Raw genomic sequence first — 11,007 nt, forward strand, 5'->3', positions numbered from 1 at the left:
AGTCGCTCAGTCATGTCCGACTCTTTGCGACCCCATGAATCGCAGCACGCCAGGCCTCCCTGTCCATCACCATCTCCCTAGATTATTATCTTAAAACAGCAATATCAAGTTTTGCCTTGGGGCTGGGGAGGCTACTCATTGACCAGCTGATATTACAGGTAGCTTGTTGGTTACATTATCCCGACATCTACTCAGGCCAAGCCGGTCCAAGCCAGGTGGTCAGATCAAAGCTTCCCTCGCAAGGAGGAGTTGGCCTCCATACTCTGGACTAAGGCTAACAGGGAAGAGAGAGGAGGAGAACATTTCCTCCTGGAAGCTGAAGAGGCCCTCCCCTCTCTGCTGCCAAACCCAACTCTCCAAAGAGCAAATGAGATGCTAGTGAGACCTTTAAAGCATGCCCCCCAGCCCCTACAAAGAAGGCTATTTAATCTCTGAAAAAGCAAGGACAAAGAGACCATCCAGTGGAAAAAAATGAGAAGCATTGGTTGCTTAGGAAGGAAAAGAGGCTGGGACTGGCTTTCAGTAGAAACATTTGAACCTGCAAATAAATATCTCTCCTCCCTGGGAGGACTCATCTGCTGTTTCCTCCATCCATCACACAAATCTTAGCATTTTTAGAAATGTTTAATGTTCTCAGTTCAATCTGAGAATGGAGTGATTTTGGATATTGAATTCCATTCTTAATCTCTCCTTATTCGTTTTAAGGTAAGCATGACTGAAGATACAACATACAACTTGGAAACTGCTCCACAGATGTATTCAAATTGCATGGGTTATCGAAACCCCTTTAAGGAGTTACCTGAGAAGGGATGCAGACTGATGCCTTTACTTTGGAAGGAAACATGGAATGTGTTCTAGAAGCACAGACTTGAGGTCGGAGATTGATAAAGAGCTGAAACCTACAGGTGTCTCCTACAAGTGGCTCACTCAGGCCACCTGCTCTGTGGCTTGGAAGGGTGATCAGTGATACCAGCTCACAGGGCTCTCCCTGGCCCTGGCTGGTTCGTTTGTCATCATCTGAAACAAACACTTAAATCCTTAGTGAGCAAATAGTTCAGACCAGATAATTTAGGGAAAAAACCCTCTGGAAACCGCCGGCCACAAGTCAAAAACTGCAAAACCAAAACGATTCCTAGTAATAGAAGGACATGAAGACGGCTTCACCTCCCCCTGCCTCAGTTTGTTCCTTTGTGCAGAGCGGATCAAATTGGTGCCCACCTCACAGCGGTCCTGCGAGGAATAAACGAGTTAAGGCAAGCAGAGCACTTAGAAAACAACGCATGGCCCATAATAAGGGCACAGGTACACACAGGATATAAGAATAAAAGGTCAGCCATCAGTCTCTCTGTGGCAGCCTTAGATGCAGAATACCCAGCACCCTGCAGATTGCCTGGCCTAAGCCACCTGGGATGATGGAGGCCGAGCATAATTCGATTCCCATCTCTTTGCTGCCAACAGAAACCACACACAGAGAGAAACGGGAAGGCTTTCTAAAGAGAGGACCCTCATCAGCAACAGCTTGTGTCACCTTGCATCCACAACCATCACTCTGAGCAGTTGCAGGGTCAACCACAGTGATGTTAGAAAGCATCTCAAAGGACCACAACACAGCCAGTCCTCACCTTGTGTGCCTATGCTCCGTCGCCACTAAGGAAACCCCGGAAGTCTCAAGAAGTCTTGCGTGGTGTGTGAGTGGTCACACACCTTCAGGGTCACTCCTCTACCCTTTCTGTTTGAAGGGACCACACATCACAAGCCTGCTCAAGGAAGAAAAATCCGACGTTCCAAATGTCCTGCCTGGGGCTAAGATACTTCTCACCCTCCTTCCCTGATTTCCTCAGGACTTCCACCACAAACCTGGAGATTGGTCACGTTATGACCATTGGCCTCTACAGAGGACTGTTCTAAGGGAAAGCAGAGGAGAGCCAGCCTCTTGGAGTGGCCACCACGTGGCAGAGCCCTCACTTACCCCATCTCAGCTAAATTAATTCATGCAGCTAAACTTCACAGAAGCACATTATTAGAAAATCTCTAGATTTTGATACTTCCATTTCTGCTTTCTTAAGTGAGTCTGCCTTTTAGCTATTAACAGAACACGTGTGGTTAATCTAAAAACTATACAGAGACTAAGTCTGAGGGTTTGTTGGCTCCTTCTGACTCAGCAGGTGGGCATGTGTATATCCAGTTTACAGATGAAGAAATGGAGGCTCAAGGAGGTAAAATGGCATCTGAGATCACACAGACACTAAGCTTGCAAACCAGGAGGATTAAAATGGCTGACATTCCACTCTACTGTCCTCAGCCCCGGGGGGTGCCTATGGTTCATGCAGGAGCTAAACAAAAGGCAGAACAGAAAGTGGTTACCAGAGCTCCCATGCTGGGGTCTGTCAGGCAGAAGAATGTGAGCCGGAAACACCTGGTCTGTGGTTAGGTGGAGTTCTGTTGGTCATTTCTGAAGCAGGGAGAGGAGTTGCTTGATATTTTTCTCATTTTTTTCTTTGTCTGGCTTGAAGATAGATAGAGGCAGGAGACGGGCCAGCAACATGGTGGCAAGAAGAAAAAGTAAAGCAATGTTTCAGAAGTGAATCTGAGGGAATTTTCTCTGCTTCTTTCCTCTAACTGGAGGGCACTAGTTCAGCAACAAACATGGGGAACCCAGAAACCAGGCAAGTAAAAACTCTGATGTGGATGTCCACAGGAGTCTTGGAGAAGTCTCAGAGAACTCTGGACAGGTTAGGGCTAGGAGTGTAAACCAGCCTTGGGTGAGGCAGCTCTGGAAAGGGAGCCTCTTGCTTCCCAGAGGCAGAGAGTGAGAAGAATGAGCTGGAGAGCAGATATTCCAGGCAGAAGAGTGCCTACAGGTGTAAGGGTTGTTTACATACTCATATATCACTTGTATATATGTGTGCTTTTCCTCTGCTAATTTATTTCTATAAACTTGTATTTACTGGAGTACTGATAAAAGATTTTTTAATCCTTGACTATCTGGTAATGGAAAAGAAGATAATACACCTCAACTTGAGCTCCAGTAGTGGTTCTGAATAGTCCACTTGTCCTGGCATGATCCAATAGAGATGGTGCTCAATGCTCTTTGCAAACATTGATTTTCTTGCCTGGTGTGGGGACGTGGACATTTGCCAAGGCCTTTCCTCCCCACGAAGCGGCAGCATGAGCTGCAAATGGGACTAAGGCTGCAAAGCTTATGAGTTATTTAATTGATGTCTCACAAAAAAGTGGACTTCTACATAGACTCAGGAAATAGATTCAGAGGCTCATGAAATATGTCACATTCAAATCCAGAAAATGTTCTTCCTGAAGAAAAGCAAGGGAACAGATTATTGAAGCAGTTTTTTTGTGGCTGTTTTTTTGTTTTGTTTTTTAAAGAACTCATAATGAAAAGAAAGCCCAGATAAGAGGCTGGTTTCTCCTTGTAGACACTTTTTCTATTTCTCTGTGTTATTAGAGGTAAAAACTGTTAAGATGAAGCCTGGCCTACTTCATAACTTGGAGGTCTTACCTTAAGGGATCATAATTATTTTAGTTTCAACCTTCTGTGCTGTCACAGCTACAGAGTAAGAAGGGAAAATGCCTAGACATTTTTTTTTTAATGACATTAAAAACATACAAGTACAAACTATAAAGTACACAAGGCATGAATTCTAAAACGTGAGGGGGAAAAAGTGTCAAAGCTTATGGTAAAACATAGCAGGAAGAAATAAGGATGGCTTGATCTTGTGCAAACTAGAACACCATTTTATTCCTTTATTGTTTCTTCAGAAAATATTTCTTTACTATTCCTTCCAGTTATTCATACAGTCTGTTCATGTCAAAGCAGAAAGCAATGTTATATTGATAAAATTCCATCTCTTTTATTCAGCCCCAGAATGGGTCTTTAAGCTCGTGTATCCCATTTTATGTAACAGACAAATTAGGTAAAAAGTTGACGTAATTTGGATACAGTATTAAAAATGTGTACGAAAATGTCACTATTTAAAAGTATATAGGTATTCAGCAAATTATTTTGTAATGAGCTTCATCTTACAGATGCATTTTTTTTTAAAGAAAAGTCACTTCATTTTAATGAATTCACACCAATAACATCAGAAAAACATGTTTAAGAGGTCACACAGACATCTGCCCAGCCCCAAACTCAATACCATCTCAATGAACGTCTATAGAGTGAAAACACCCTCTTCCATTGCAATCCTGAAGCACAAAAGGTATTAATAATTGAGAAGAAGTGGTTTCACACTGTATGTCTTCACCATCAATTATATTTTTAATGTTAAATCAACATGATCATGAGAGATGATTTTGCATGTCTCCAATTGGAACTTCATGATTAAGCTAATCTGTTCACCAATCTGCACTGTTTCAGAACCCTGATGAAACTCTCAGAAAGCTTAAGGTCACCCTGGTTCTGGACATGTGCCAAAAAGTTTTACCTGAAAGAAGCATGGGCCATGCTGCTACTGCTGCTCTGACAGCTGAGTTCCTTGAGGCTCCTGGTAAGTGACTGCAGGCCTTGCAAACTTCCTCCTCAAAGCCCCCAGTGATGGCATGACCCAGAGTGTGGCCGAACACAGAACCCACAGCCATGCTGGCTGCAATGGCATGGCCATCAGACCCGGCTGCTCGGGAGCAGCAGTAGGGGAGCCCACGGCAGATGGTGGAGCCACTGCTGGTGGCCGAGCTGTGGGTGCTGGCCTGGGCACAGCTCTCGTCCTGTGGTGTCTGCTAGCCAGAGGGGCCATGCCGAAAGTGCAGCTTCCAGAAGAGCCAGAGAGCATCACTTTCAATGTATCTGAATCTTCACATTACTGAGATTTCCTACAGAGAGGAGGACTGTGTTTTAAAATCTGTTACTTCTGATTGGCTTGATTTTTTATTTTTTGTATTGTACAATACGTACTGCTAATATAAAACACAAGTACAAACCCAATAAGTGAGAAGAGATAAACTGGAGGTACTGGGGTACTATACAGTACATTAACTCACCCCTGACTTCAATTTTAGCTCATAGACTGAAGTCACAGCTGGGTGGAGAGTGGTTTCCTGCCAGTCAGTGTAGCTGCCGAGTCAGAAGAGAGGGACCACTTGCTCCTCTGTGGGAAGGAAGGCAAAAGTCCCTTCATGTCACACAGAGCTACAGAGAGCCAGCTGTACACCAGCCCTGGGCATTATTTAAACTGTACATTCAGTTGTGAATTACAAAGATCCAAAATAATATGGATTTCAAGAAAGCAATTTATTTCTCACCCATAAATGGATAATTAAGACGACTCTCTGGAGTCTCCTCATTTATCTGGGAGTCAGGATTCTTCTAGACTTTCGCTGCTCCATCACTGGGAAGTGGCTGCCATCCTCATGGCCCAGCATAGTAGGCCAGCAATGATTCCATTAAAAAAAAAAAAAAACAAAACAAAAACAAAAAACCTATTATAGAGGAAAGACCGTGGAAGAAACTTCAGGCTGTTTTCTAGTATCTAGTCTCCCTTTCCAAGTAATTGAAGCCACTTGGATGCTTGGGAAAAAAATTCCATTCCCAGCCACTATTGTAGCAAGAACTTCTGGTAATAGGAGGTGAGAGATGAGAGATTCTTGGGTGTGTCATTAAAGACAGTGGTAATGTACCACCCCTTACTCCTTTTGCTCCATCATGGACAAAGAGGTCAAAGGCCACCAGGACATACAATGGAGGCATTACACCAGCCTTGCACTGCCTTTTATGTGAGAGAGAAGTCAACTTGTATCTTTTCAGACCCAGTCACTTGGGTCTCTGTTAAATGCTGCTGAGACTAAGGTGTTCCTAACACACTCATCTTGAGAGAAATTCATAAGAAAAGTTAGTATATTAATTTACTAGGGTCCAAGAGTTAGCTCCAAAGTTTCACCCCAGCCCTTTCTGTTGCACATCTAATAAACATCAAGCATCTGCAATGTTCTAGACGGTATTCCAGGCCTTGGGGCAATGCAGCATGACTATGCCCTGATCCTTCCCTCAAGGAACTTACTATCAAATAGAGGAAAGAATTAAGGGAGTGAATATGACTGAATGCTGGTCACATGCCAGGCACCACTGTAGTTGTTTTCACACGTTTTATCCTTTGCATCTTGCCGGGAGCCAGCGTGAAGAATCCCACCCGTGACAAGGTCATGCGGCAGAGATCTGATGTGCAAGGTCGAGTCAGATCTCAGGTTTCCCCCCTGGTATTTCCTGAGCATGTACCCCCCAAAATAAGAATCTGCCTGCCTTATTGTATTGTACTTTTCCACTCTCCTGACACACTCTGGAGAAAGTCATCTCAAGGCTTTAGTCTTCTGCATTTGAAAGGGTGTGGGCTTCCCTGGTGGCTCAGAGGTTAAAGCGTCTGCCTCTAATGCAGGAGACCTGGGTTCGATCCCTGGGTTGGGAAGATCCCCTGGAGAAGGAAATGGCAACCCACTCCAGGATTCTTGCCTGGAGAATCCCATGGACGGAGGAGCCTGGTGGGCTATAGTCCATGGGGTTGCAAAGAGTCGGACACGACTGAGCAACTTCACTTCACTTCACTTCTTCAATCCAAAAACCCCTCTGATGGCTTTCCAGCCTGCCTGCAGGACTCATACAGCTGCGCATGTGATTGTTTGAGGCCTCCTGACCACCACCTGTGCCAGAGGCACAGGAAGCTTAAAACATCCTAGGAATGTAAGGGCTTCTGAGGAGTCAAAATTATTAGAATAGGACTGATTAAAGGTTTCATTTGTTGAGCCAATACTTGCTGCCAAATTTTCATATCTTTTCTTTTTAGATATAGTTGATATATAGAAAAACAGGTAGTAGACCTGGTATTAGCAATATTAGATCTTTGAGTAAAGTACTTTCTTTGTTATAACCCACTGCACCTTTGTTCTACAGGAATGTAACTTTATCTAGTACTTTGAGGGTGATGCAGAGTAAAGAAAAAACACTTCTAGGGAAAAGGAGTTTTCTGGTTGATAGACAATTATCCAGGAAGAGAGCCATAAAAATGTTAACAAGCCTCTTGGCCAGAAGATAATGTAAACCACCTGAGACCTTTTGTATATGGGAGGGTATGCAAAAAGAAAGCCTTGTCTCAATGAGGGTCAGGACTGCTGCCCCTGCATAACTCTGCGTATTCCATTATGCACAACTTGGGGTATATAAGCTGATTTTGAAAAATAGTTTTTGGAGTCTTGCACCGATGCTGGGCTTCCCCATGTTGTTCTTTTCTCCCTTTTTCGGCTGAATTCCATCTGGGGCATGGAGGCTCACCATGTTTACTTACTTGTCCCGGCTTCTAAGATCCGTAAGAGAGGGAGCCTAAGGCGGGGCACCCTTCGATATTCAAGTGGGAGCCGGTGGCCTAACGTAGATGGTGCAAACCTCTTGTCTCGCGGTTTTATTGGTTTTCCCCATAAATCAAGTTATTCAGCCTCTTTCCTCCACTTAATTTTCCTACTATACTATTTCTTCCTAATCTAATCTTATATCTCTAAATAAGTAAGTTTTTCCTTGCCTATCCGTCTCGTCTTCGAATCACCCTGGATCCACCGGGGCTGGACCCCAGCAGCATCTCATGAAGTTTCTATGGAATCCTCACTTTATAGATGTGGGTGGACATTGTAGCTCCAAAGGGTGATAGAACTTACTTGGGGCGACACCTGTAACACGTGATAGAATCAACATTTCGGTTGGATTCATGAGTCGACCAGCGACCAGGCTGCTTCTTGGACTTGCATTTGGAAAGCAAACATGCAAGGCCCCATGTGACAAGACCCAGCCACTTCAACAGCTTCAGCTTCTTGTGTCACTTCTTGAGAGGTTAACCAGCCATTATAGTTGCCCCAATGTCACTGTGTGTCCTAGACCAAGTACAAGCTTATTCTTTTCCTCCTGTAAGGAATAGTAAACCCGCTTAGGGCCACCACGTCTCCATCAGGGGCACGAAAGTGTCACTTACAGGTCCCACCACTGTGGCTACAGTCTGCATTTTATCTTCTCTTACTGCCAAGAAAAAATCATAAAAAACAAAAAACGAACCAATTCACTGGACAGCTCCCTTCCTGACCATCATTTTTGTCTGCTCATCTACTTTGGACTCTAGTCTTTTCCCTCTGGGCATTTCTGTCTCCATATTCCACATACATAAAATAGCATTTGGATCTTGTATCCTCCTTCATCCAATAGGCTTATTGTTCGTAATTGACCCCAAAGCATATAAAGCAGCCTGTCCAGACATTTATAGGATTATATCATCTCTTAAATCATATCACACCTTCTGCTAAAAATATCCAGCTCTTATATCAATTGAAGAAGTAATTCAATGTTCAAAGTCCCAGACAATCAGAAAGTCTACATGGGATGAATTTTTTTTTTTTTTAATTCAGTTGAAGCATTTATGTGTGCTCAAATTATAACAGCAACTCAGTGATCACCCAGCACATGGGGCAAACCTGGTTTGTCTATCCATTTTGAGGGGAGTAAGAAAAGATGATAAATCCCTCTTTTTATGCCAAGCAGACCTGTCCTAGATAATTATCTGAGTTCAGCCCAGCAGAGTCCTTTGTCAGCAGCTGCTTTGAAGAAAGGGGCTGTGATCCCTTATATTATTTTATGGTAAAGTAAAAGTAACAGCCCCCAGATCTCACTAGTTTCTTGCTCACATCGTCTTCTGGTTGGGTTTTTAGTGGCCTTCAATGAGGTGATCTGGGGACCCAGGCTCCTATCACCTGGTTGACTCTTCAGGGTGGTTCCTCTGCATTTAGCCCAAAACAAGGGGAGTGACAAAGTATGGACATTGTGTTACTGGTTTATGGTGAGGTCTGTATATCATGTCATGTCCACCATGTTAAAGTTTCTAGATCCCAGATCCTATGGCCCAATCCTAACTGCAAAGGAGGTTGGGAGACACAGTCTCCCAGTTTATCTGTGATGAGCAATGGGACTGGAGAGCAAAGAGCCAGACTGCCCTACTCCTGGGGACAAGATACTGAGGGCTGGCTGCCAGGTGAAATGGCTGGCATATAATTGCTCACTCTCCCAGACTGCCCAGATTCAGGTATGTCCAATTCATATGAGGCACTGGCATTCTGACGCCAAGGGAAGGGCAGATCTTGGCCATGAATTTGCTACTGCTGGTTTCTGTTTTTTCAAGTAGCTCAGCTATTTGACCTTCTCTTGGTATCCTCACCAGCCATTTCCTATTCACAGCCACTGCCACTCGAACATGCCTTTTTCCAATTTTGGAAGCAGAACTTTGAGTATCCTTGCCTTCTGCCTCCACAGATACCAAGAAGACCCACAAAACTTCATCCTGAAAAGAGGATTTTATTTCAAGGCTATGATTTTTGTTTGAAATAAGTGTCCTATCTTTAGAAGGGATTCTCTCCCAAGACCATCAAGAAGGAAGCCTTCTCAAAGTGCTGAATCCTTATTAGAGGTGAAATGGCAGATGAGCTGACATGTGTATTCTTCTGGACCTTGGGAGGAGAAGCAGCAGTGAACTCAACATTTGGCTATGGTTGTTAGAAGTCAGTAGGGTCGTCAGATCTGCTCATGAACATCAGGTTCTCTTTCCAGAGACATAGTAAGATTGCACTTCCCTAACACTCTTGATGTTAGCAGAGCCTGACCTGGTCAATAAAATGCAAGTGGAGGTGACCTACCATTTCCAGGGAGCAATTTGAAGTGCTTGACTTGTCCTGTTCCTTCTCTTCCTTCCCCTCCTCCCCTTGGTGATGACCTGGTGATAATTTTTTCCACAGGCAGTAGTCCTAGAGGCTCTGAAACACAGAAACTCTGTCACCCTCAGTCACCACAATAACCAAAGACCCCTGGTGATTCTCACTGGACACGTAGCCATGAGAGAAAAATACACTTTGTTTTATTAAGCCAATTGGAGATAGTTTGTTAGCTTGATTAACTTAAGGGAACTCATCAGGCAGATAGAGGTCTCATAGTTTCTTTTTAGGAAAAATATTTTTTCCATTATTATTTTTTTTTAGGACAAACTTTTTCTTCCATTTATTTTGTCTGAAAAGTTCATGCTTGCAAATTATATACAGACCATATCTGTCTGATTTTTTAAATGCACTCATGTAACTACAACCCCAATTCAGAAATAGAACATTACTAGAACTTCCAGATTTCACTGACTCACTGATTTACCTCCACTGATTGCTCCTTGCTTTCCCTAAGAGATGATAATTATCTTATTTTCTGTTAATAAATCCATTTGCATTTCATAATCATTTTATCTCACATGTATACTGCCTAGTTTTGTACATCACTTCACTTTATTCAAACGAAATAGTATTGTATGTATTCTCCTAGAACTTGCTTTTTTACCTAGTTTTATGCTTTTAAGATTCAATCCATGCTGACACATAGAGTTATATTTTATTCTTTTTTTTTTTTTTTTTTGCTGCAATTGTATGAATTTCAGGATGAATTGTTAACAATATGAATTTATCCCTTCTCCTAGTAGCTGACCACTTGAGTTTCCTGTTGGGAATTTTTGCCATTAGGAACTACAGTAGGACTTCCCTGGTGGTCCAGTGGTTAAGATTCCACCTGCCAAGGCAGGGGACATGGGTTTGATCCCTGATCCAGGAAGATTCCACATTACCTCCGGGCAAGTAGTCCTGTGTGCCACAATACTGAAACCTGTCTGCCCTACAGCCCTGCTCTGCAACAAGAGAAGCCATCACGATGAGAAACCCATGGACCACAACTAGGCAGTAGCCCCCACTTGCTGCAGCTCAAGAAAGCCCATGTGCAGCAATGAAGACCAGCATAGCCAAAAACAAATAAGTAAACCACACTACTAAGAATATTCTTGTGTATAGCCTAGCGTACATATGCAAGCATCTCTGTAAGGTGTACCCCTGGGAACAGAAATGCTGCGTTATATTCACATGCTTTACTGCATAGGATCAAATTATTTTCCAAAGCCGCTGTACCAGTTCACACTTAACCACCAGCTTGTAGGAGAGTTCTCTTTG

At 43.4% G+C, this 11,007-nt stretch overlaps 1 long non-coding RNA gene across 1 annotated transcript; it reads right to left on the reverse strand.

Moving 5' to 3' along the window:
- Positions 1–2,364: 2,364 nt before the first annotated feature.
- On the reverse strand, positions 2,365–8,662 carry LOC121818539 (uncharacterized). Its single transcript, XR_006058506.2, has 3 exons — positions 5,260–8,662; positions 4,999–5,105; positions 2,365–4,830 (listed from the first exon to the last, which is right to left on the reverse strand). It is a non-coding gene; the product is annotated as an uncharacterized LOC121818539 (long non-coding RNA).
- Between the last annotated feature and the right edge of the window lie 2,345 nt (positions 8,663–11,007).

The sequence above is a fragment of the Ovis aries genome, chromosome 2 (genome assembly GCF_016772045.2).
Source record: "Ovis aries strain OAR_USU_Benz2616 breed Rambouillet chromosome 2, ARS-UI_Ramb_v3.0, whole genome shotgun sequence".
Lineage (NCBI taxonomy): Eukaryota > Metazoa > Chordata > Mammalia > Artiodactyla > Bovidae > Ovis > Ovis aries.